Genomic DNA, 25,391 nt, shown 5'->3' with positions numbered 1-25,391 from the left:
ATTTCTTCCAGATGCCAGTAAATGCTCCAGTCTATATGTATTTTTCTTAGTTACTGCTATAGTATTTTTTTATAATTGAAAATACCTATGAAACCTGTCCGTAAATCAATCAGCTATAATTTTCAGCCTTAACAGTGATGCAGTGTCATAGATACAATATGTTGCCAATCCAGTTTCTTGATCATAGTTCACTGTCTTGGACAATGCTGTGAGTAGTAAGAAAACAAAGCATTTCTATTTCATAGTAATGCCATGGTACTTTAATGACAGCAAAGATTGTTGCTGAGAATCTTGCTTATAAAACTGACTTCATACAGTTCCATCCCAGGATACGTTATTCAAGTTATAATTACCTAATCATGCATTCATTCAACATGAACTTTGTCTTCGCGTTAAAAGATACAATATTACACAGCTTAAAATAAAAAGTGGAAGTGCAACCATGTATTTTAGTTTTGCTTGCAATGCTAGAGTACACGCAGTCATGCTAGCTTTTGAGATGAAGCACAAATTAAAAAGGCATGTTATGAAATGCATTTCATGTGAATAAATGTCAAAATGGCACACAGTTTCACCCGTTGACTAAGCTAAATAACTCATTTAATATATTAAAATGAAACTATATAGATTACAATGGAAAAAATATTAGCAGAGTAGCAAATTCAGATTACTATTACCTGCTATCCTACAGACACTAAAAATGAAGGCTTCCATTTTGTTGTTTGTCTACTTCAACCCACCATCCACCCTGTTCACATTTAGAAATCATATAGTTGGAGAAAGCTATACTGGGGTGGCGGATATAGCCCGCACATGCCTATGGGTGAGCTGGTAATGCAGAGCTGTTAAATCAAGAGCGCAGACCTTAGGAGCAACACTGCGCATTACAACCTCTGCATCACACAGCCCTGTGCCGTGACTGCAGGGATACTGCAGGGCGAGAGCACACCAAAGGTACAGCCCTGTTTACAAGCCCTTCACGTTACTTTGCTAATAAAAATTACGGTTAGATGGAAAGGAAAAAGAAAATACAGATTACCCTGTGCCATATTAACAAAATTTCCTACAACAGTGTGTTTTTTCAAGGATAAGCAGAATCTGAAATCTGCTGTGCTCTTTAAAGATAAGGAGAAAGGGCTAAGGCATCTGCACATGTACACCAGGGACACAATTTGAGAGTCCTTTTCCCTGCCTGTTTCTGGGAAAGACAAACATAAGTGTTCACAGTAGAAGCCCCATTTTGGAAGCTTTTTCCACCAGAAGGAAGCATGTCACCACACTATCTCATGGACACTAAACACACATATCAGATGTGAAGCAGCTAGAGAAAACAGTTCAATTAGATAGGAAAGCACACTGAGTTTACCTGTTCCTTGAATGGCCCTGAATCCTGTTCAATCCATTCGGTAAGAGCACAAACAGTTAAACAATAGCACTTACTGAAGCCTCAGGTGCTCAGCTTGCTCAGGGGTGATACCGGAGAAACTATTTAGCCAATGGCCATTCATGCCTTCCTCCTGATCTGCTTACTGAAATGTTTTTCCCCACTGATAAACGCAGTTAGGCATGATTTTCCACGCACCTGCTTTGGGGACTTGCACAGCTCTATAACCAGTTCAGCTGCACAGGGGGAAGGCTATAAGAAACTTGGTTTTCATTGTTTAAATTTTTAAAGCATTCATTAGGGTAGGTGAGATTAGATCTCATCTTGAGAATGAAATCAAACAATGGTTGCTAAAAGATACGAGTATTTAGGAAGAATAGACTTCTTCCTTACAAAGATGAATCGATAGAGACAGAAACTGCTTTCTGCTGGGAAAAAAACGCACTGCATATTGCAAAACTGGAAGATGCCTAGGGGAAAAGACAAAGTTGGTGTCAGTGTGAGTGGCATCTTGGGGAAAACCCCAGCTGACAGAAGGAGGCTGCATAGAGGGAAGAGTGCTGGGAACTACTAGACGACTGACTGGCACATATGTGGTTTCTGGTGATTAAAATAAGCCATTTAAAAACAGACCTGCTTGAAAAGCAAAAAAAGTAAATGACATTATACTGGATGGAACAGCTACCAGATGGTCCAGTTACCAGCAGCTACTAGATTTTGCGTTTGTTTTTTTTAAATACACACATGCATTCACACGAGCAAACACTCATGGGCCAAACTGGACTGTAAAAGCCATCTGGCACTGCCTGTGTAAGTTTACTATGCTGCAAAACCTCATTCTCTCTGACATTACTTGTGGTTAGAGGACTGATTCCCGTTTCAGCCAGGCAACTAGGCTGCAATCTGGAGCACGAGAATCAGAGGGCTTGGAAACAAAGCAGGGAGCCATAGGGTGGATTCTCAGCTGTGAAGAGACAACTTCCAAAAGGAAAATTACTTTCTCTGTTCCTTACATGAGTAATGGGATGGTAAAAAGAAAATTCCCCTCATTCTTTGCCATAAATCAAGACCTGTAAAAGCCTCCCCCCATCCTTTACACAAGGCAGAGCTCCACAATCCTTTTCCAACTAGGATTTATTTTCTTACAGTGACCCACTGCTTTCTTCTGGCTTTTCCAACTCCTGTTCATTAGGACATCACAGTATTTGATGAGTTTCTATTCTCTATTCACTCGTCTACTCCCAGTTCTACTCCACTTCCCTGGTCTGGCACATTAAGCAGGTTGTGATCATCTCCAGATGTATCCTAAAAATGAAGGACACCATATCTGCCACCATGCACAAATAACATTTGACATGTCATCACAAAGCATTTATAAAATACACTATAGCACTCATCATATTAACATCTCCTGCACATCTTTTTCTTAACTTTTAAGGAAGATGTTTAACAACATGTATTCCTAAAGGATCTCATTCTGATAGTAACTGGGCATTACTTTTATAAAACAATCAAAGCATTAAAAAAAAAGAAGTTGAACACCTACCTATCGTTGTACTAGAGACAATGTCTTTGCCCTGGGGTCTAATCTGGCAAGTGACTCAACACAGTCAGAATTCAGTTTAATTTCATTAAATACTCTCCTTGGCTGCAATGCAGAATTGCTTTTTGGTGTAAAGAAGGAAAAAGAAACAAATGCAAGCAACAAATTTCAGATCTATAAACATGCATCAACGATCAGTATAGAGCTAGTTTTCCAGCATATTAAAAGCTACATTTGCATCATCTATGTTAAGTGCCTATTCCCTCCCAGCTGAGAGTTGTATCTGAGGATGTAATAACAGTGCTTCAACACTGTTGCTGGACCAAAGTCCAGAGCCCAAACTGAGACTGAACACATGGTACAAGCATAGCCCAAAGTAAGTGCTTGGCTCATGTTTACCTTACAGTCCCTAAAATTCACTGGCAAAGCTTTGAATTGTGTGAACATGAACTAGCTCTGATCTACAGAGCATCTTGGCAAAGCTTAAAGCACTGCAATCAATGTCCAGGCTACTAACGTTGCCATATAGCTCACTTGTGAGGGCAGAGAGGCTCAGGTTTATTGAATTTATCTATATAGACTTGCCCCTGCTGTACTTCACCAAGAAAATTCAAGTCACACAAACTGTGGATGAGGGCATTTACACAGGGACTGAATGTGGTTCGGTTTGTTTTCAATATTCTGGGATGGCAATTTAGAACTCTGAATTAGAAGGTTATAAAATTTATGAGTCTTGAATATAACAAGAAAAATGTTTGTGAAGGAGATCGTGGAAGTTGCAAGCTCTGCTCTGTAAGGCTGCTAACACTTTGTAACCAATTCAACCCAAAATATTCCTGGGAGAGTAGCAAGTTAGGGAAAATGTTATAAAGGGCCGATTATCACTATATAACCCATTCTAAAATTAATTCAGTTTACAGATAAAACCCAGAAATGCTCAGGTCGCAAAACATGACACCTGCAATGCTTCTTAGCTATTTTCCCCACAGAAACACTCAGGAAAAGTAAAGCAAATAAACTGATGTGAAAGCTAGGATGGCTCACTGGGATTTTCATAATCCTTTTCCTCTCTCCCCCATCTTAAATGCACTGTTTCATGCTTGAAAACATCTGTTGAGGAGGCTGATCCACAGAGCTTCAGCTCAGTTCTCTCCAGAGGTCAGGGACAACAACTCAGCCCCACCTCTGATTATTGCTATATATTTTAGACTAATTTTTTAAAGTAGAAATATCACTATTTTGGTGATAATTGAATTTGAATTATTATAATCAGGCTGTTGGCATTTCATTTTATGGTAATGGAAACACTAAGCTTCTGTTATGATCATTCTGTGGAATTTACAGAGAAAGATCCATCCCCCAAGGAACTGTGTATCTCTCCACCGAATGTCAGAGCAGACCTCTGACTTCTCCAGGACAATCCAAAACCCACAAAGCCTTCACACTTACTTACGATGTCTTTAATGGAATTTCACTGATGGAAGATAGCTCTTCAAAACTTCTAGGACTAAAGGATGACAAATGTATTTCTTTGCCTTAATCCTCAAGAAGCTGTATACAAAAATGTTCATGAGTCAGACTGGAATTTCTCCCCCCTTTCCCAATCCCATTGCAGACAAAAAATAGGCTGGAGGTCTCACTTCTTCAACTTGTAATAACCATTCTACTAAAAACCAGTAGCATTAAAAATACACTTTATATTTGATTTGGTGTATTCTAATGATTTCTCGTTCATTTGGACTCAGACAGAAAATGCAGCTTTGCTGATGGTACTGTTACTTATAGCTGGTCACACAAACTAACAGACATTCCTTTGGATTTTTAAGTTTTGGACAAAACTAACCATTGGGGTGCATTACTAGACATGTATCATTGGCATGCCCAACCAAAGATGAGATCTGTGAGGCTCTTCCCAAGGAGGACATAATCAGATGTGCTGTAGCACTGCATGCTCTGTTCCTGTGCTCCTGGAACCTCAGGTGACTCAATATGTCACCTCCTATTTACAACCAAGTGCTCCCACTAAAAGAAAAAATATACATCCATAGTTACCCCACCCTTCTGCAGGCACTTGCCTTGCCTTCTGTGCCTGCAGTTACAGGGCATTTTCTGGAGGAGAAAGAAGGGTTAAAAGAGAAACAGCCTAATCTCCACTCACACATTTGTCACCTTCCTCAAAATAGCTGCAGAATTTGAGCATCGTATGCCATTTTCCTCCCTGACAGGTTAATCCATTTATTATTCATCCATTTAATGAAAATACTGTGTCTCCATGCTAAGAACAAAACAAAACCTCCAGCAACACTGGTTCTCTTTAAATCATATTCATAATCTTGCACAATTTGATTTGTCTTTGAATTCAGCTTTATTTTTTAACTGTAAGTGAGAAGCAGGAAACCTATTTCTTCAGATTTCGCATTGTTGCCTCTAGCCACATTTATGGAATGTTTTCTGGGTTTTGCAAAATTATCAGCATTTCATTACCTGCTTCTGCAACAGCCATGTATCTACTGTGAAAAGGTCACCCAAAAGTTAATGAACCTCATGCTTAGCCAAACTGCTCTTCTCCTGTGGATCAGAAATTTTCATGAAATTCTGCAAGGCTCATCTTGCAAAGTTTCCTGAACATGCTCCAAAAAAAGAATAGTTAGCAAGTCACGGAGCAAATCTGTTCCCTTTTCGCAGGCAACTGGCTCTATTAAGCTTTCTGCAAAAACATGGGGCTTGAGTTCTCCATGGCATCATTTCTAAAGGAAAACTACAGCAGTGTTTTGAACCAGTCACAGAAGTATTAAGACCATGTAGTTATACAGAACAATCATATTCACTTCCAGGCTTTAATCCTTCTAGAGGATTCCCTATCTCCACTGGAAGCACCTCTTTTCATGCATCACATACGTTTTTTTTTCGCAGATTCATTGTATTAAAAGACTGGATCCATGATCCATTCAGGTAGTATGCCTAGATCTTTCTCTTCCTCAGGCATTTCCTCATGATAGCTACCTTGAGTACAGAAGAATTATATATCGCATTTTGAACTGCTGAATTTCATACCACTCCTCTTACTCCAGTCCTTATTTCCATCTTATATCCCAGCCTCTTTTTGTATGAACAGTGCCTCCCAACTCCAGCCAGCCAGCATGCTCCCCTATGTTTCAAAGAAAGTATTAATGAAGGTATGAAATAGGAAAAGCCCCATGAACAATATTTGATTGTCTCTCTGATACTTCCGTTCCCAGCACTGATGACTGTTGCCATGTTCCCTGCCTTCCAGTTCCCTCAGGTAGCCTCTACTCCAGCAGCTTCCACTTTGGGACCATACCAAATGTTTGCTCTTATCAAGGAGTGACATCAGAGAAGTCCAGCAGAATCTATTCTTCATGACCCTGTTTTATTATACCCCACTTCCTCTTTCTTAGGTCCGAATATCAGAGAGAAATCTGTGGCCATTTATTGCACACCTAGTTGGAGGTCACAACATCCTGAAACACCTTTGTGGAACCTGATGCTGTCTCAAAAGTGAAACTCTGCAGCTAGTTGAATCTGATCTACGACTTAGACAGAATAATTGCATGAACAAAATGCTAGAAAAAGATGACCAGATGATTATTGGGGTTTTATTTAAATTTTGGAGGGAATGTTCTTGCACCAAGGAGTACATTCAAAAGGAAAATATATTTAAAAAAAAAAAAACAAAACAAAACCAAACCACAAAAAAACGTGTAAAAGACAAGGGCAGTTGTTTTGGGGTTGTTCTGCTTTGCATTACCGGCAAATCACTCCAACAAGAAAACGGATGTTTTGTCTTTTTACTCTTAGAGGAAATGATTACAGCATTAAATGTCTGTAGGTGAACTAGAAATAGAGCAAGACTTGTGTTTAAGGGATGTTAATTCAACTGAACGCAAAATCTGCTAGGCTCTGTGGTGTCTGGATTTCATTCATTGATAACGTGAGTTGCTAGTTCAAGCAAACTGTGATTTCCACCTACATCAGCCACTCAGTTCAGCCAATGCCATTCCCAAAAGAAAGAGACTATGTTGTCTAATGCTTTCAGCTCATGATTAGGAGCTGGTGTTTCCCAACTAGATGAGGTTATGGAATTTAATAAAAGGCATGTTCTGATAAAAAGTCAGATTAACAACAAGGGAAAAATTTAATAGGACCATATTGTTTTGGGGGGAGAAAAACCCAAAGGAGTCTGTAGAAGCTGTAAAAACTTCTGGTAACCACTAGAAAACGACTAGGCAACCCCAGAATACCTAAAGGTCAAAAGATCTGTGGTGTGCCTCACTGGCCCAGAGATGTTAACCTTGTCTCTTATATGTCCCATAAGTGCCCTTCCCAGTTAGTTATTGGTTATTCTGGACTCCGAATAAATGAAATATCCTGGTTTCACCCTAGTACAAAACAGGAAAGGAATTTGGGGTGGGAAAACAGTTCCTTCTCCAGCTGCATTACCAAATCCTGATCTCAGCCCTCATGGAGGCTTCCCTGGGGCTTCAGCCAGGGTGGCCTTTTCCGTGGTTTCCCCAACAATAATATGAGATAACAGCTCACAGAACTACTGAAGGTTAACTGTTGTTTGAAGCACACCTTGGAAATTAATAGTACTTGCAGAGGTGTAACTCTTAGGGCCAGGACTTGTAGAGGCACAACAAGGCTTGACCAGGTTCAAGCCTGGAGGCAATACAGCAGTCCATGTGCACGGTCACAAGCACTCAGGCTGGAAGGGACCTCCAGAGGACTCCAGCCCAACGTCCTTATCAAAGCTGGGTCAGCTGTGACATCAGACCAGGTTGCTCAGGACTTTATCTAGTTGGGTCTTGAAAACCTATGAGGACGGAGATCTCTACAGCCAAAATGTGTATTTTAAAACATCTGTTGTTCAAGTGCTGCCTCGGAACAGCAGATTTTCCATGCCTGAATATACCACTGGTTTTAAGTCAGCAAACGTTCCTACTTATCTGTCGTGACAGAAGTGGTCACCATGGCATCCAAGCACCTGGAACAACTACCTAAGGGACAATATGGAAATTGTAAGGCAGCTTCCAGCACAGCTAAGAGGACTCAAGGGCAACGCAATGCCCAGTGCGTCTGCAGGCTGCCAGGGGCTAATGGCACGCTCTTATTTCACTCTAAACCTGAGTGACTCGGCTCTGGTGTGAAACCTCCAGCTACCCACCAGCAGTGAAAGCAGACAGCGCTTCCCAAGCTGTCAGCAGATGCTCGGGTATCATCATGAGCAGCGTAGAAATACACTGGCATAGGCAGAGCCAGGCCATAAACAAAGCAGATGAGGTTCTTAAAACCAGCAACTCTCTTTGAGAGGTTATGCTTGAAGATGTAATGACCTGCAGTTTTTTCTTTATCTGTTACTATAACTACACAAACTCCACAAAACCACCACTGTACTTCTTAAGTTGAACAAAAATAATGTTTTGTGCTCTGCTTTCGACCAACAGACATAATGAATCTGTGCAGGTTCATTTGTTCCTGTGGACTGCATGCCCTTAGTGTAATTGTTTAACTTAGCTGCAACTTAACTTAATTTCCTAACAATCCTCATTAAATTTTCTCAAGCTGTCACAATACAGACCATATTTAAATAGCAGATTCTAAGTATTAATAGTCCAGAGCAAATGGCAGTTAGATAATGAAAAACTTACCTTCTTTGTTGCCATTTCCAATAGACAAGCAATCAACAAGGTATTTTAGCTTGCTTGTGTCTCTCAGACACCAAGGCTAAAATCAAAATACCTGTTGTGAAGAGACTTACATATGTGTCTCTCGATTTCAAAGAGAAATTCAAATTTCCCACAAAGCTTAGGCAAATAAATCAGTATTCATTCATTTTCATATTAAACCATGCACTGACTTACATTTTGGTATGCAAAAGAGGTCTCAGAATGGGGCAGGGAGAGGGGATGTCAATACTGAAACAGCCGTAGATAGAGCTGCTTTGCAAAGCTGGCACTTACACAGCAGAGAGCTCAAGGACTTACTGACCTTGGACGTGTTATTGGCCAATTGTTCCACAAGGAAAGGCCATTAGATCGCTTGGACCTAATAAGCGAGGCAAACACTTAACAACAGGCATGGAAATACCTGTATTTTTTTCTCGTTCCATCATGTATTTACACGATTCATTTGAAATATTAATAAGTGGCATTAAGTCCGGATGCCAGAACATGCAAGTTTATGAGGTCTGAGTGCCAGCATATTAATTAATATCTATGGTTCACAGTAAAAGATAGTATACACACCACTCAATTTATATGGCTGAGTTTTGAGTTGTGGGAGTTTCTGTCTGTCATTGAGAGCTGGGGATGGGAAAGGACCAACTATGCCTTGTAAAGCAATAGGGTTTCTAAGTTCTGCTTTTAAAAATACTTTGATGACTAAGTAAGCGTTTAAATGTTAAGAGAGATTTGGAATGAGATCTCGCCCAGCTCCCGGTCAGAATACCCGATGCAAAGCAGAAAGAGCTATTTGAATAAAAAAAGCAGAGTTTGTGCTGTGCTCACAGAACTTTCCTGAAGTGCAGAGGAAAAGGAGAGATTGCCACCTGCTGACCAAGGGGAGGGCAGCAGCGGGGAGGGGGGAAAGCAGCGCTCGCAGCCAGACCCAGGCTCTCCAGACACCAACGGGGATCTTGCCGCTGACTTCAGCAGGGTCCGGATCCCAGCCTTGCTCTTAGCTTGCCTCGCCAGCCAAACCGAGATGTGCGCCCGTAAAAGCCCAAAGCTGTCTACCCTATCTGTGGAAGAAAACAGCTGTCAGAACAAGAAATATTCTCAGCCAGCAGGTCTCCGGTTCTGTTGGCTTCGGCTGGAGCTCGTATTATCATAGAGTCATAGAATGGTAGCATGGTCTGGGTTGGAAGGGACCTTAAAGATCATCTGGTTCCAACCCCCCTGCCACGGGCAGGGGCACCTTTCCACTAGACCAGGTTGCTCAAAGCCTCATCCAACCTGGCCTTGAACACTGCCAGGGAGGGGGCATCCACAGCTTCTCTGGGCAACCTGTGCCAGTGTCTCACCACCCTCACAGTGAAGAATTTCTTCCTAATATCTACTCTAAATCTACCCTCTTTCAGTTCAAAATCATTGCCCCTTGCCCTGTCACCACAGGCCTTGGTAAAAAGTCTTTCTCCATCTTTCTTTATATATTGAAAAGCCACAATGAGATTCCCTGGATCTCTTCTCTCTTCTCCAGGCTGAACAACCCCAACTCTCTCAGCCTTTCTTCACAGGAGAGGTGATCCAGCCCTGTGGCCATTTTCGTGGCCCTTCTCTGGACTTCTCTAACAGGCCCATGTCTTTCTTGTGCTGGGGACCCCAGAGCTGGACATAGTACTCCAGGTGGGGTCTCATGAGAGTGGAGGGGGGAGAATCACCTCCCTTGACCTGCTGGTCACACTTCTTTTGATGCAGCCCAGGATACGTGGCTATCTGGGCTGCAAGTGCACATTGCCGGCTCATGTCCAATTTTTCACCCACCAACTGATCAAGTGAGAGGGAACATCTGATCAACGCGGTCCCTCAGTGGTGCGAGGGCCCCATATGAGGTGGCTGGTGGAGACAGGAGGCAGTGCTGGACCTCAGCCAGGGGCACACCACTGATCCATGTCAGGCGAGCATGGAGGCTCCTCAGCATACCAGAAAGAGGGCTGCAAATGCACGCAGCGTAGCCATAGCCACCAGGAAATGCAAGGCCTAGACTGCATCGCATTTCCCAATGAATAGAGGGCAAGAGAGGGGAGAGGGGGACCCCCTGTGTGCTCTAAGAGGGGCTGCAGCTTGTCACCCCTCATGAGCTACCAGAGGATCCACATAGAATAGGGACCTTATAAATGCCTCAGCCACAGAAGAAACTTCAAACCAGAGCTCACATCTTAAACACCAAAGCTAATAATTTCTGGATAAATCTATAGGAAAGCAGACTATATCCAAGTAGTGCATGAAAACAACTTCTTACCTTACCAGGGACGTCAGGTTTCATCATGTCAAATTGCTAATTCCTTTCCATACTGACAAGAGAGAATAAATACTCAAGGAAATATTCGCTTTGTTTTCTTTCTGAAACAAGGAAGTCTATTTCAACAAGACATGCATGGCACCCACTACTGGAGACATGTAAAAATACAAACCTTAAATATAAACTTCAGCATGGTCTTTTTTTTCAGATTTTGGAAATGTATTTTTCATTCAGGTTTGAATTGAAAGCAAAATATCACAGATTTCCACAAAACTGAAAATCAAGCCTGATGTACTCAGGGGTTATTGCAAGAGGCCACTGGACACAGGACCAGGGCCATATGAGTTTGCCTGGTTCCTCGCACCCAGCCAAAGCCACACAAAGAAAGTTAGAGCACGTCTGGAGAGAGATTACTTTTGTATGGCCCCAAAAGACCTTGTGTGGGACCAGTACCATGTCATTAGCACCTAACCTCTGCATTAAACCATGCTGCAGGAACTATGGCGAACTCCCAACTGTCCTAACGAGTCCCTCCCTTCCTCCCAACCGTATGTTCCTACCCCTGCGCCTGCAGCACAATACAGTTTTGCCTGGTGCAGATTCATACCATAAACTGAATCAATAAACTGCTCCAGGCTTCTTTTCTGCAGAGAGGGGGGAGACTTTTTTAACCTGGCTCAGTTCAGTGATTTGGCCTATACCAATGACCCACTAACAGTTATGTGATGGCAGGTAAAACAGTGATGCAGATGTAGGAACAAGCATTGGCCAACAAGCGTTGGCATGGACTCCTTAAATTCCTTAAGTCAGCTTCAGTGCCGAAGTCATAACATCATGCACCTACAGGATCAAAAAGTTGTGGCTGGTGTCCACTAATCTGGAGCAACACCAAGTGATTTGCCCTACTCTTCAATCAGGAGTGCACTGAGGTAGAGGCTACTAACATATTCTTTCAGCAAAATGCTTTTAGACTGCATATAAAGACTGGATCAAGTTCATATCAGTTACATTAAAAAACACATCTCTAATCCAAAGGGAAGTGAACTAGGCATTGCAATGCCAGGAGCTTCACACGCATGTTAAGCAAAACCAGGAGTTCCCACATTGTCAGAAAACAATTTATTCTTGTAAAAAAAACATTGCTACAATAATGTTCCAAGTGAAAAGAACTTTTCTGTGCTGCAGGTGCAAGCATATGCACTGAACCTGCAGGTCTCTCACCACCAACTTGTGTTCATGACTTTTAAGCAAGTTAGTTATTTTGGATGGGTATGTAGTAGTCATTCATTCACCTACTCTCTTGGTTCCTCCTGCCCCCCCAGCCAATGGACTCATCACTCACTGAACAAGCTGTTGATGCTTGTCTCAGAATTGCCATTTTGCAGCAAGTGGCACACAAATCCCAAATTGGCTATTATTATACACGTTTTTGAAGAGGGCCTAAGAATTCTTCCTGCTTCAGAGAGTCTAGTCAAAATGTGCAAGTCACACACCACTGCACAAACAGAGAGCTTGGTTGTGGAGGTGAACGTGGGGCTGAGGAAGGTTGGATGAGCTCTGTGGATTACTGCCTGCCTTTTGTTACAGGGAATATGGGAACACTTCCCTCGACAACAAAGTTAAGTTTTCTGGCTCAAAATATTCAGGCTACAGGAGGGAATGTGCCCCTTACATAAATACTGGAGAGCTGTTTCCTCTGAAGACCTAAGAAATTAGGTTCAAATATACATAGGTATTGAGTTACACAAGTGTCCCCAAGGGAAGGCTTTGACACAGCATCTTGGAGAAGACATAAGGAGAAAAACCATGAGGGAACTGTCATCCTGTGAAAAAAATTGATGAGGACTGTTATGGACCAGAAGAAATGGAACTATATGGTCCTCGTTTGGAAAATTAAGATATTATATTGAAAAAAATATATATACATCAGATCTAAGCCTATATGTTGGCAGAATAAATTAAATGGACATAACAAATAGGCATGTAATTACTATCAGTATAGACAGTAGTATATCTGAACTGTTTAAAGTTTGTTACTTTATGTCAAACAGAGGGAACTGTGAAAGAAAGGTTAAATGAGAAAGCACAAGGAAATAAACAATTGCAAAGTTTTAATGAGTTTTGCAGTTCTTTAAAAAACATGAAAGACCGCTTGAGATTTAACAACGAACAAAGGCAAGATAGAAAAGGAAATCAGGTGCATGTTAGCAGAGATAAGAGCAGCATGCAGCCAAATAGCACATACTTAAGGAAAATTTTCACTTCATTATAGTTAAACCTTGAAGAGAAACTTTGCTCTGTGGGGAGCTGGTTTGAAAAATAGAAGAATAAGCCTAGATGAGTATATGGAATAATTTTAGTATCCATAATTTAAGTTTCCTTTGTCTGCCCATGAGCAAAAGGATCCAAAAAAGCATAAAATTAATATTTTTAAACTATCCAAAATCCCTGTTCATTTAATGCACTATTTACATTTTCGTAGCTTGCTCATTTGCTAGTGCAAACAGCCATCTCAAACAGTGCGGCAATTACACAGAGCCGTATTTCAATAAAATGTAATTGTGAGAAGCAGGTTCTAACCGCAGTTAACTGGAGTTAACAAACATTGGGGGGAGAGAGAGAGAAGAGAGGGAGAGGGAAGGAGAGGGAGAAAGAGAGGGAGGGAGGGAGGGAAGAAGGAAGGAAGAAGGAAGGAAGGAAGGAGGGAAGGAGGGAAGGAGGGAAGGATCTTTGAAATTCTTAATCAGACAACTCTCTCTGCTATTTTGTGACAGGAAGAGAATTTGAGAACAGCTCTATAGAGAAAACAGACATGGGAGTCCCCCCCATTTACTCTGTTTTAATATCAGAGGAGAAATCTATAATATACATCCCAGGAGAACCTAGAAATACTTTCACCTGCCCCAAAGGTTTGAATTACTTGTCTAATAAATTATTTTAATCCATCCCTCAGGCAAAGTGAGAAATTCGGCACATGGCAACTCTGTCCTTCCCTCTTCTGCCATATATAAGGTAAAATACCACTCCGATTTACATGCAGTAGTCTACCACTACAATTAATGGAACTGCAGCAGGAAAAGTCAAGGCATAGATGTCTATCTAGTGCTATAGATGTTTTTCAGGAATGGTAGATTTCACAAACTTTCACTATTACCAGCCTTTATTGAGTTCTGAAAGTTCAAGTATCTCTTTCCTGACTCCCTTCCTCTCTTGAGATATTTTATTGCAGGCTTGTAAAGAAAGTTCTGTTATGCTGTATAGGATTTTCATTTATGGGCAATGTGCGTACATCGCATTTGTGATAATCTTGTCTCTTCAGACTCTTTTCAACAAGCAGTAAATCATGAATTTGGCTGAAACAAGTACAGAAGGATAACTTAAATGACAAAAAAAATTCCAGATCTTGCCAGGGAGATCTTTGTATTAGTTTTTAAGTAAAGCTGATTTTAACAATCACTTAGTAATCAAAGCTGAAAAAAATACCTCCCAAGCTCATACCAGGAGAGACACACAGACCAGGATACGGAGAGTTGTTCTGTTCATATGAAAAGACAGACTGTGGGACAATCTGAGAGACTGCCTCGGAGGCAGGACTTTGTAGCACCAGTCCTGAGAAGCTCCTTTCCCCTGTAGCACTCTCAATGGCTACACAGCTTCACATCTCCCTCCTTGTTACTTTAGAAAGCAAGAAAAAAGAGACTAAAGTATCCTTGTCCAACGTGGGCTATTATTCATTCTGTCTCAGTGGAGGGAGAGTTGGAAGCCAGTGCTTTTTTCATTAATGGACAGATACAAACAAAAGTCTGGAAAACTTCAGACTCTGTTTTCTCACAAAAGAAATCAAACAGTCCTGGGAAAGGACTTCAGACTTATGGAGAGTCAAAGAAATTTCCATCTATACTCGACATTCAGACTGAGAAAGCTGAAACTGCTTTAGATCATTTCCTTTGATGCCAGCAGCCTTGGCAGGATGGGAATATTTTCTTATCAGTGATAAACACTGCAAACATCCCACTGCGTGTATCACTTGAGGGTAGCAGTCTGAGGGTCAAGGAGACTTGTCCTTGTTTCTCAAGCTAGGCGCCCCAGCTACCAGTCTCTGAACCTGACACACACGGTTTCAGCAGGCCAAAAAACACCTTGGCCCCCGACACATGCAGAAGCATTTCCTTCCTCTACAAAAACATTTATTGGCACCAGCTGGAAACAGTGGTGTTATTGCAATGGCAAAAGACAGAGGTGGAGAGTGGGTTCTTGCTCAAAAGTCCTCAGGACAGAGGAGCAAGTAGAGCTTAGGCTGTGGAGAAGAGCAGAGGGTTACTGGCATACAGTTTGTATTTTAATTCTCTAAGCCTTTCACTGCTTTTCTAAACCTGCGTTTCTTGAAGTTTGAACTGCTAAGACATTTCAGAGAACCCTGAGCAAGCAGGTACTTCAGATGATCAGGTTTTCTTTCTCTGATCCACCATCACACAAAAACATACAGGAGAGAGGGGCATTGCCCAAAATTTTCCCGCCACCTTACTGATAAAAGTGGAGAATACGCCTTTTAAGTCAGTGTATAATGAGAAAGAAATCAGGACTGCCTTTATGTAAAGAGTACCATACAGCTGGTTAAGAGCCTGCGGCAAACAGCGACAGCTTTAAGACATTTCTAACTACAAAATAAATCTGCTGAAGTGCAACGCTGCTCTCTTAAGAATTACTTTTACAAAACAAGCTGTATGACATTAACAAAGCCAGTCAGGTGATGATCATTAACACACAGCAACAAAGACCGGGGGTAGAATAAAAAAAGGACAGGTTCGTGATACCTGAGGCAATGTCTGCAGAAGAGGCTGCAGACAAAGCAGTCTTGCGCCCTGTGCTTGGATGGGGCTGCAGACAAGCCGGGTGGTTCCAGCAGCTGTGTGACAGTAGTGCTGTGCTTCAGCCGCCCATCCTCCTTCCAGCCAGCATACTCTTAAAATGGGAGGAAAAGACTTGCAAAGTTGTTTCCTCCTTTACAGCCTCAATAGCTCCTTTTTACTGAGCACAAAAAATGTTCAATGTTTTTTTACAAATCGCATTGCTGGAGCAAACATCACACTTCTCCATTTCAGGAAGGTTTCAAACCTTGCTAGGAGCAAATAAAAGCTCAAAATACCAATACATTCAGATTTCTTCCTCTCATACACATTTAAAAATTCTCTCTTCCTACTGTAGGATCAAACTCAGGATTCTTGAATGTTTGGGACTGGCATTGGTAATACTGTTAATACTTTTCCCTGACTTTCCGTTTTCCTCCAGTTAAACAAATGAACTAGAAAGCCTTGCATTTCTCACACTCCCCAGCATGACTGAGTGGGCGCACTAGTCTGGGATTGTTTCCCCTTGTCTGACTCCTACATCAGTTCCTATTCAGAAAGCAGCTCATCTCTGAATATATTCAGAGCTGGTTATCTCCATATACAATATATCCTAGCAGATCCAGGCTTCTATTCTTTTTTTTTTTCTCCCAGGAAACAATTATTTCGCTATTTGTCAGACTTCCTCCAACCCCTGCCCCATAACTTTTGAAACGGTTGGCCAATTTTAATGAAAACTGGCAGAAAAGCACGACTCTTAAAGACATTAAAATCCTATCATCTTTGTGCGAATCAATAGCTGAGGAGGAAAGATTTTGAACAAGCATTACTATTTCTGCTGTTCCACTGAAGATTTTTTTCCCCCATGTCCCAAGAGAGACATGAGGAACGATTCCTGAGGACTACCTTTGGCCTTGAAGTGCAATAGTTTGGGGTACTCTTCTGGGTAGGTAGGAAATCTCTGGGCTCCCATTTAGGCATGCCACCTGGATTTACAGTGGGACCTGCCTCAGGTGTGCAACACTCTCCTCCTCTCTCCCTGCTTGATGAAGAGCCAGGCAAGGACCCCAGGCATGCTGCTGGGGTATCGAGTGGGATCTGCAGTGGACTGGGAACAGGGGAACACCCTTGACTGCCTCTGACCCTCAGCCTCAATTCGCAGCCAGACGCAGCGGGGTAGCGTGTTCCACCTACGCCTTCTTCATACCAGCCCTTTCCCTGCACACCCTGGCCTTACCAGTGACTTCAGATACAGTTCTCTTAATTGCCCAGTGGTACTGGGAACCAAGCACGGAAAGTAGGTCAACAGCAACAAAATGACCCGTCTTGCTCCCTCCCTCCACCCCGTCTCTCTCTAAAAGAACGCTGTTGGAAGGTGACTCAGCATCCCTTTTCCTCTGAACGTCTGGCACCCTCAACACAAAAGAAGAAGTCAAAAGCCCAAATTAATTTTTTTCCTTTTTTAAATTTTATTTTCCTAAACAACATTTTCCAAATTTTCCATGGAAAATACTTTTTTTGTACTAGATACAATAACTCTAATTTTTACTTGAGGATTACAACCAAGGTTGCGAAAATGATGGCAGGAGCAATTTTGAGCACCCTATTATTTAGCAGCAAAGTCCTGCTTTGATCCATCTCCCTGCTGACTTCAATGGAACTACACTAGGTATAAATTAAAGAAAAATTCAGTCCATCAGCTCTACTTTAGGCTTCATGCATCCCATTTAAGCAATGCCTCCACCTTCATTTCACCTTGCTGCAGTCAGCAAGGAATGCTGATATAAAAAGTGTCGTGCTTTGGTGTATCCACTCACTCTGCTTTCATGTTTGAGCTGTACCATTTTACCTTACCATTAAAATTACATTTAGGCAAAAGTGAAAGGGTATATAATCTCTTGTGCTCTCTGTGGAGAACAAGCCACCATTAAGGTTTTCTCCAGCTCCCTGTACACAAATAGCAAAAACATGTATTTTCCAATCAAAAACAAACAGCAAAGTAAAAAGTCTATTAAAAGGAGCACAGTCACTCATTCTAACATTTTTTACCTGAATGGCGAAATAAAGTGGTATTTCTCCAGCAGGCAGGAACCTACATTTCAAAAAAGAAAAAAAAAAGATACATTGAGATCATCAATCACTTTAGCAGGAATTACATGTCCAGACCCTGAGATGCCAATAACAATCCCAACCATATTGCATCAATTAGTCATTGATTGCTTGTGAAGAGGTAAGAAGGCTTTAGTGCCTCTCTCCCTTCCCTCATTACCCTGGAAGAGTGTAGCACAAAGAGCCATACCACAAGTCGCAGCCATGGCCACACGGATGGCTTTCCTCTCATGGTTAGGTCAAGGCTCCATCTGCCATTGAAGATTTCTTTCTGGTTAGAGAAAAAAAAAAAATCAAGTAAAGTCTGTGGATTAAAGCTATTTGTGACAGTAATCTTTTTTGCTCTCAAATGTCATCCGCTAAGCAGGCTCTACTCATCTTCTCGCAAAACTTGGTGATCCAGGAGCTCATTCTTTGGCCTTGACAGAGACATAAAACGAGAACAAACGGAAAAGAGACGTAGCCGTACCTTCAAAATAATGTTCTTTAATAGCATCATCTGCAAACAGGGTATCACTCTGAAGTTCTGAAACTGGAAAAAATAATCCTAATGTTTCAGATAAAGTTACACTTGTAAGTGTAACTTTAAATCACTTTTACGTATAAAAACTAGATAAATAAAGATGGGTGTTGCCGCTTGTCTGCGGCAAGCTCCGTTCGGTTGCTGGCTGGCCTGAGGCTATCCGCACCCCAGGGCCATTGAGCACTGACACCAATGTGAGGATGCAACAAATGGCGTTTATTTAACTGCGCAACAGCCTTATATAGTCGTCTTGTCCCATACAAACTCGCACGATACTTGCACATCCTGCTCCTTTCGCCACGCCTGCCTTCCGTTACAGCCCGAGATTTTCCAGTCGCCGTACCCTAATCTACCTACATTTCCCCCTCCCCATGCTTCAAGTCATGCGAAGTAAAGCGTATCGCTGATTCTGGAGCCTTGCGTCAAAGCGTAAGCGTAGCTGGCGGATACAACATCCCGAGCCCAGGTTCTCCAGTAAGATTCACAGAATCACAGAATCACAGAATGTTAGGGATTGGAAGGGACCTCGAAAGATCATCTAGTCCAATCCCCCTGCCGGGGCAGGATTGCCTAGACCATATCACACAGGAACGCGTCCAGGCGGTTTTTGAATGTCTCCAGAGAAGGAGACTCCACAACCTCTCTGGGCAGCCTGTTCCAGTGTTCGGTCACCCTCACCGTAAAGAAGTTTTTCCTCAAATTTAAGTGGAACCTCCTGTGCTCCAGCTTGCACCCATTGCCCCTTGTCCTGTCAAGGGATGTCACTGAGAAGAGCCTGGCTCCATCCTCATGACACTTGCCCTTTACATATTTATAAACATTAATGAGGTCACCCCTCAGTCTCCTCTTCTCCAAGCTAAAGAGACCCAGCTCCCTCAGCCTCTCCTCATAAGGGAGATGTTCCACTCCCTTAATCATCTTCGTGGCTCTGCGCTGGACTCTCTCTAGCAGTTCCCTGTCCTTCTTGAACTGAGGGGCCCAGAACTGGACACAATATTCCAGATGCGGCCTCACCAGGGCAGAGTAGAGGGGGAGGAGAACCTCTCTCGACCTGCTGACCACACCCCTTCTAATACACCCCAGGATGCCATTGGCCTTCTTGGCCACAAGGGCACACTGCTGGCTCATGGTCATCCTGTTGTCCACTAGGACCCCCAGGTCCCTTTCCCCTACGCTGCTCTCCAACAGGTCTGCCCCCAACTTGTACAGGTACATGGGGTTGTTCCTGCCCAGATGCAGGACTCTACACTTCCCCTTGTTATATTTCATTAAATTTTTCCCCGCCCAACTCTCCAGCCTGTCCAGGTCTCTCTGAATGGCTGCGCAGCCTTCCGGCGCATCAGCCACTCCTCCCAGTTTTGTGTCATCAGCGAACTTGCTGACAGTGCACTCTAATCCCTCATCCAAGTCATTAATGAATATATTGAATAGAACTGGTCCCAGAACCGATCCCTGCGGAACTCCGCTAGACACAGACCTCCAACTGGACTCTGTCCCACTGACCACTACTCTCTGGCTTCTTTCCTTCAGCCAGTTCACAATCCACCTCACTACCCGATCATCCAGACCACACTTCCCCAGTTTAGCTGCGAGGATGCTGTGGGAGACCGTGTCAAACGCCTTACTGAAATCGAGATAGACCACATCCACAGCTTTAAATTCCCCTTTTTTAATTCCCCTGCAACCCCTGAGATGCAAAGCAAAAGCAAGCTAATCATGAGCGCATTGTTCAAAGCTTTTGCTTCACTCAGCAACGGTCGCCGCTCCTCATCGTTCTTGGCGCCCTGCCGCTTCACCAGACCCTCTGTACTGTCATGACTCCTCACGTCTGAAGGTCGAGGCTGGTGCTGTTTTGGCTTCCCCCACAGGTACTCCTGCAAAACATAAAGCTCGGACAGCGTACATATTACTTCGGGTTAGGATTTTGTTTTAAATCAGGGCGCAAACAGCGTATAGGGACCCACTGTATAACATCATCCCGTTTGATGGCAGCATTCTTTCTTATTTTTCAACTTCCCCCATATCTTGTTGGTCTCATAGCCAAGGCCCTTGTTCTGTATTATGATTGGCTAGTTCATCACCACCCCATTACCACCCCCTGGACATGCCTGGACATAGCTCGTTCAGTAGCTCGTTCCCACCATTGTCCTGTGGGAACCCCACAATTTCCCCTTTTTGTTTTTGAACGAGCTGTGTCCTATCTCGTCCTTTTTGGTTTTGTTTCTTACTCAAACCCGGTTCCCTGTGTCTCGCAGAGCCCAGTCAGAGAATCCCAGCCTTGATTACCCATAAATCCTGCTCTCTGTTGTTGTGCCAAAAAGGCTGTATTGACCATTCGTTGCACAGTTTTCTGCAAACATGCAAACAAACAGGGTAACACAAGTAGGATAATGCCTATTATAAACATTCCCATAAGCAGACTCTATCTACAAAACATGCAGTTTACTTCAGAACATACTGTTATTCTCCATTATTCTAGCTGAAAGGAAAATTACTGACAGGAAAGCTGATTCTGTTTGAAGGTAAACACAGATCAGGCCTTTTAGAGCCTACTCTGAGGCCTACTCTTGCTAAACCGTTGCTAAACCATCCGGTATCAATTTCCCCCTTTGGAAGTAGTTAGATTTATTATCTCACTACTTCCATATACTATTCTCAATGATTGTCTTAACACAACCCACGCAGATCCCTATGATAACTATAATCACAACTACATAAACTATTCCCTCTAATAATGTGGCTAACCATCCTTTTAGAGACAATCCACCGTACTCCTGCACCTGTAGAGACAGAAGCATAACCTTGACCCATTAGTAATAGTTCCCCTGGTCCCAACCATTCGTTAGTACCTGGTTCCCTATAGTACACTTTGCCTTTGTTTTTCACATAGCTTGCTCCCTGTCAAACTGCCTCCCAATGTATTACAATTGGGGGTCGCTCCTTATCTCCTGCTAAAGTTAAATGGTTAAGTACATAAACAGCTTTTGCAAGTCTCTCAGAAGGTTCAGTCACCTCTCCCCCTTTTTGTTTTTGCAGAAGCTGTTTCAATGTACTATGAGCACGTTCCACAATCGCCTGACCCGTAGGCGAATGAGGAATTCCAGTGACATGTGTAATACCCCATAGTTGACAAAATTGATGAAAAATCTATGAACAGTATGCTGGTCCATTATCAGTCTTAAGTTGTTGTTTTAGGATGAAAAGGTGGAAAAACCCATTCTATGATTTGCTGTTTAATGTCTGGCACCTGCACAGTCATTGCAGTAGAATTTGTAAGGTCAGAAACCAAAGAGTCCACTCGAGCATTGCCTTCTGCAATAAACCCAGGCAAATTAGTATGATTTCTTACATGTAAAACATAAAACAATGCAGTTCGGATTTGAATTTCTTGCCACAGAGCTCGCAGCAATTCAAAAACACACTGATTACATGTATGCTCTATAACAGAGCTATCCAATTGCTTTACAATGCCAGCTACATATGCTGAATCAGTAACCAAATTAAAGGGAATGGGAAAATTCTGAAATATTTTTAATATAGCTCGTAATTCTACCACCTGAGGTGAACCCTTTTGTTGTACTACCATAGATTCCGACTTGACATCAGAATACCAGACAAGGCCTGCCTTGCCTGTGTTCCCAGATCCATCCGTAAAAATGGTAATTCCATCCACAGGAGTGTCTGCGCACCACACTCCTGTGGCAATTGGAAGTTCCACACTCAATTTTATAACAGGATGGGAGGGCAAGTGGTAAACAACCTGTCCCGAGAAATTCTCCATAGCTGTTTGCAAAGCAAAGCTATTAGCCACACACCACTCAAAATATTGAGCTGCAATAGGAACGGTTAGTGATGCAGGATCTCTGGCCACAAGCTCCCGACATCATGTCCGTCCTTTGATGAATAATCTGTGCCAATAGCTCTGTAACGAATCTGATCATTCTGAATTCCATTGACCAATTATTGCATACGGAATTTGCCTATCAAACAAAGTGATAATTTGTATTTCCTGATTCAAATCAATACGATGTACAAATTTGGAATGTAGCCTGCTTTCTATTGCTGTAATCAGTTGCTGTACCTCTGAAGTAGTGTGTCGTGGTGCTGTTAAAGTTGTGTCCCCTGCTAACAATTGGAATAGAGACTGCAATTGTGACGACGTAAGCCCCAAGTACGGCCGCAGCCATAACTTGAGCCGTATGTTCCACAGTACCCACTTTTGCAAATGCCTTTATCATAGCATTCAAATCTGTTTTTCCAGGTAAAGCTTCAATGATCTTTTGACAATCAGCATTAGCATTATCCCTGTTTGCCACAGGTCCAAGGCTTGGCAGCCGCACAGGTTAACCCTGCGTGGAAACATCAGTCCTGCGCTCCCTGCGGTTCGGGCTGCGAGTTAACTGCTTAGGCCTGGAACTTGTTGGGAAGATTCATTTGTGTCAGCATACGGTTCCCCCCCCCCGTGTTCTTTCTCCAGTTTCCCTGTACTCTGCAGCTGGTTGTTATCAGCTGACCTTGAGCATTATACTGAGACCTGCACAGCTTCACAAAATGCCCCAGCTTCCCACAGCAATGACACATCAAAACAGAGTTATCTCTCCCACTCAGCTTCAACTTCTTAAGGCAGTTTTTCTTAAAGTGACCTTCCTGTTCGCATGTATAACAACGATGAACTACCTTAACTGCCGCCGCAAAAGTTTTTGCTAAATGCTCCATCTGAGATGTGGTGGTTCCTACTTTCTCACAAGCATCCATTAGCTCAGTTAAGGTGGGGTTACGATTTGCCATCCCTGCAACAACTTTCCTGCAGTCCTCACCTGTGTTGTCCTTCACTAACTGTAGTGGCAATGCTTCTTTTACAATTTTCCAATCTAACAGTTGCCAAATATTTCTCCCCTCAGGACCCGCACCCACAATCACCGGATATGCTTGTAGGATTATAACTCCTTCTAATAACGCAACTCGAATGACCCCTTTCCATTTCACTCCTCCCTCACCTCCCCCCCCTTCCCCTGTATACACGGGCGGATGCTGACCCTCTCCCTCACCTCCCACATTACCAGATGGACGCAAACCTCCCCCCCCGCCCTGATCTAAAGGTGGAGTAGGGAGTTGTAAAGGAGGTTGAGGTGGCCCTAATACTTGTCCCGAACACAGAGGGGAGTTTTGGGGGAGACATAGTCACGTGTCCCGAGGCTTTGGCTGAACGATGCTGCTGCAATTCCGTCTTTAATTCTTCCAGTCGTCTACCAAGTTCTGTCATGTCAAGTTCGTGTCCATTTCGTGATGGTAACAGTCCTTTAAGTCCTTGTGACTCTGGTACTGCTGACTCCGTAAATGGCGAATCCGGTAAAGGTGGATACAAAGCAGGTTTACCCTCCTTCTTGTCCTCCTGCTCAGCCTCATCCGTAGAGAGATCAATGAGAGGAGGAGGGGGTTTCGGAGGGGGTTTCGGCCAAGTCTCTTGTTCAGCGTCTGAATCAATTAGTCCAAATCGAGTTTGTGTTTTAGGGCGCACTACCGGTTCTAATGGATCTGTATCTATTTTACTCACTCCCCGCTCCTCAGCTTTTTTCGGAGCCGTCCGTACCCACGGTGATAAAGGAGCTGCCACCGGTACAGCCACCGGGGCCGTGGGAGGTGTTGGTCCCGCAAACAGTGAGGGGGTAGTAGGCGCTTGCGGTCCTAAAGCCATAAAAGCTGTATGTGTGACTTCTCTCTCTGCTTTTATTCCTTTTAACGCTTCGCTAACCAGCCTCCATGTAGCAGACAATTTAAAGGCTTCCTTATCACCACTTGACACCGCATTCCAGAGAGAGTCACCAATCTTCTCCCATAAAGGCACTTCAAAGACATCATTAAAGGTTGTAAAATGTCCTTTACCTTTTGCCCAAAACAGTAACTGCTTTAACGCAGCTTCGTCATATTTAATTCCTCTCTCAGATAGTATATGTTGGAGGAGGTTCACCACTGCCACTTCTGTCTTGGTCAGGGTAGACCCCATGTAAACACGCCCGAGCCGCATCCCATGTCGCCCGGTCCTCCCGCGCAGCCTGTAGCAGCCACAAGATAACTCCCCATGTTTTTAATTCTTTGGCAGAACCCGCTGCCATAGCTCGCTCAGTGAGCTTCATCGAGCACCGCTCCCAGGTACTCGGCTGTAAACAATCCGCCGGTCCTGCCACCGCCCCCCCCTTTAATGAGACAGTTCACACACTGGGCTACGTCTTTCGATTTCACAGACATCTTAAATTCCCCGCCCAGTAACGAAATCACCTTTATCAAGGTCTCCATGGTTCGCGAACCCACTCCGACCGCCTGCGGTCCGCCAGCCCAGCAATCACATCGGGGTCACCACTTGTTGCTGCTTGTCTGCAGCAAGCTCCGTTCGGTTGCTGGCTGGCCTGAGGCTATCCGCACCCCAGGGCCATTGAGCACTGACACCAATGTGAGGATGCAACAAATGGCGTTTATTTAACTGCACAACAGCCTTATATAGTCGTCTTGTCCCGTACGAACTCGCACGATACTTGCACATCCTGCTCCTTTCGCCACGCCTGCCTTCCGTTACAGCCCGAGATTTTCCAGTCGCCGTACCCTAATCTACCTACAGATGAGTTCATTTCTCTGCACATCAATGAAAAAATACTGGAAAACGCAGTTTATTGAAAAGTGACCTAGAAGACTTTACAAATTCTTTTTCAAACTTTAATCAGGCAATCTTCCCAGCAAATTCAACCAAAAATATTAGCTACTGAACATGAAAACCTCAGTATTTTTAAAGAGAACTTGAGTGCATCTATTTGACTAGACCGCTCAAGGAGCTACCTACCACGTGCTATCTCTGTTGAACTAAAGCATCACTGACAATCACCCTGCTCAGCTCCAGTGGGAGAACCAGGATCTCACAGTACTTTCAGTTTTGCTCAAGGAATCTCTTTAGAAGTGACCAAAATGTATTAGAGGTGTCAGCACAAGGTCATGACAGGCTAGTTTAAATAAAAG

Source organism: Nyctibius grandis, chromosome 6, assembly GCF_013368605.1.
Source record: "Nyctibius grandis isolate bNycGra1 chromosome 6, bNycGra1.pri, whole genome shotgun sequence".
Taxonomy (NCBI): Eukaryota; Metazoa; Chordata; class Aves; order Nyctibiiformes; family Nyctibiidae; genus Nyctibius; species Nyctibius grandis.
Note: the sequence above shows the minus strand (reverse complement) of the source record.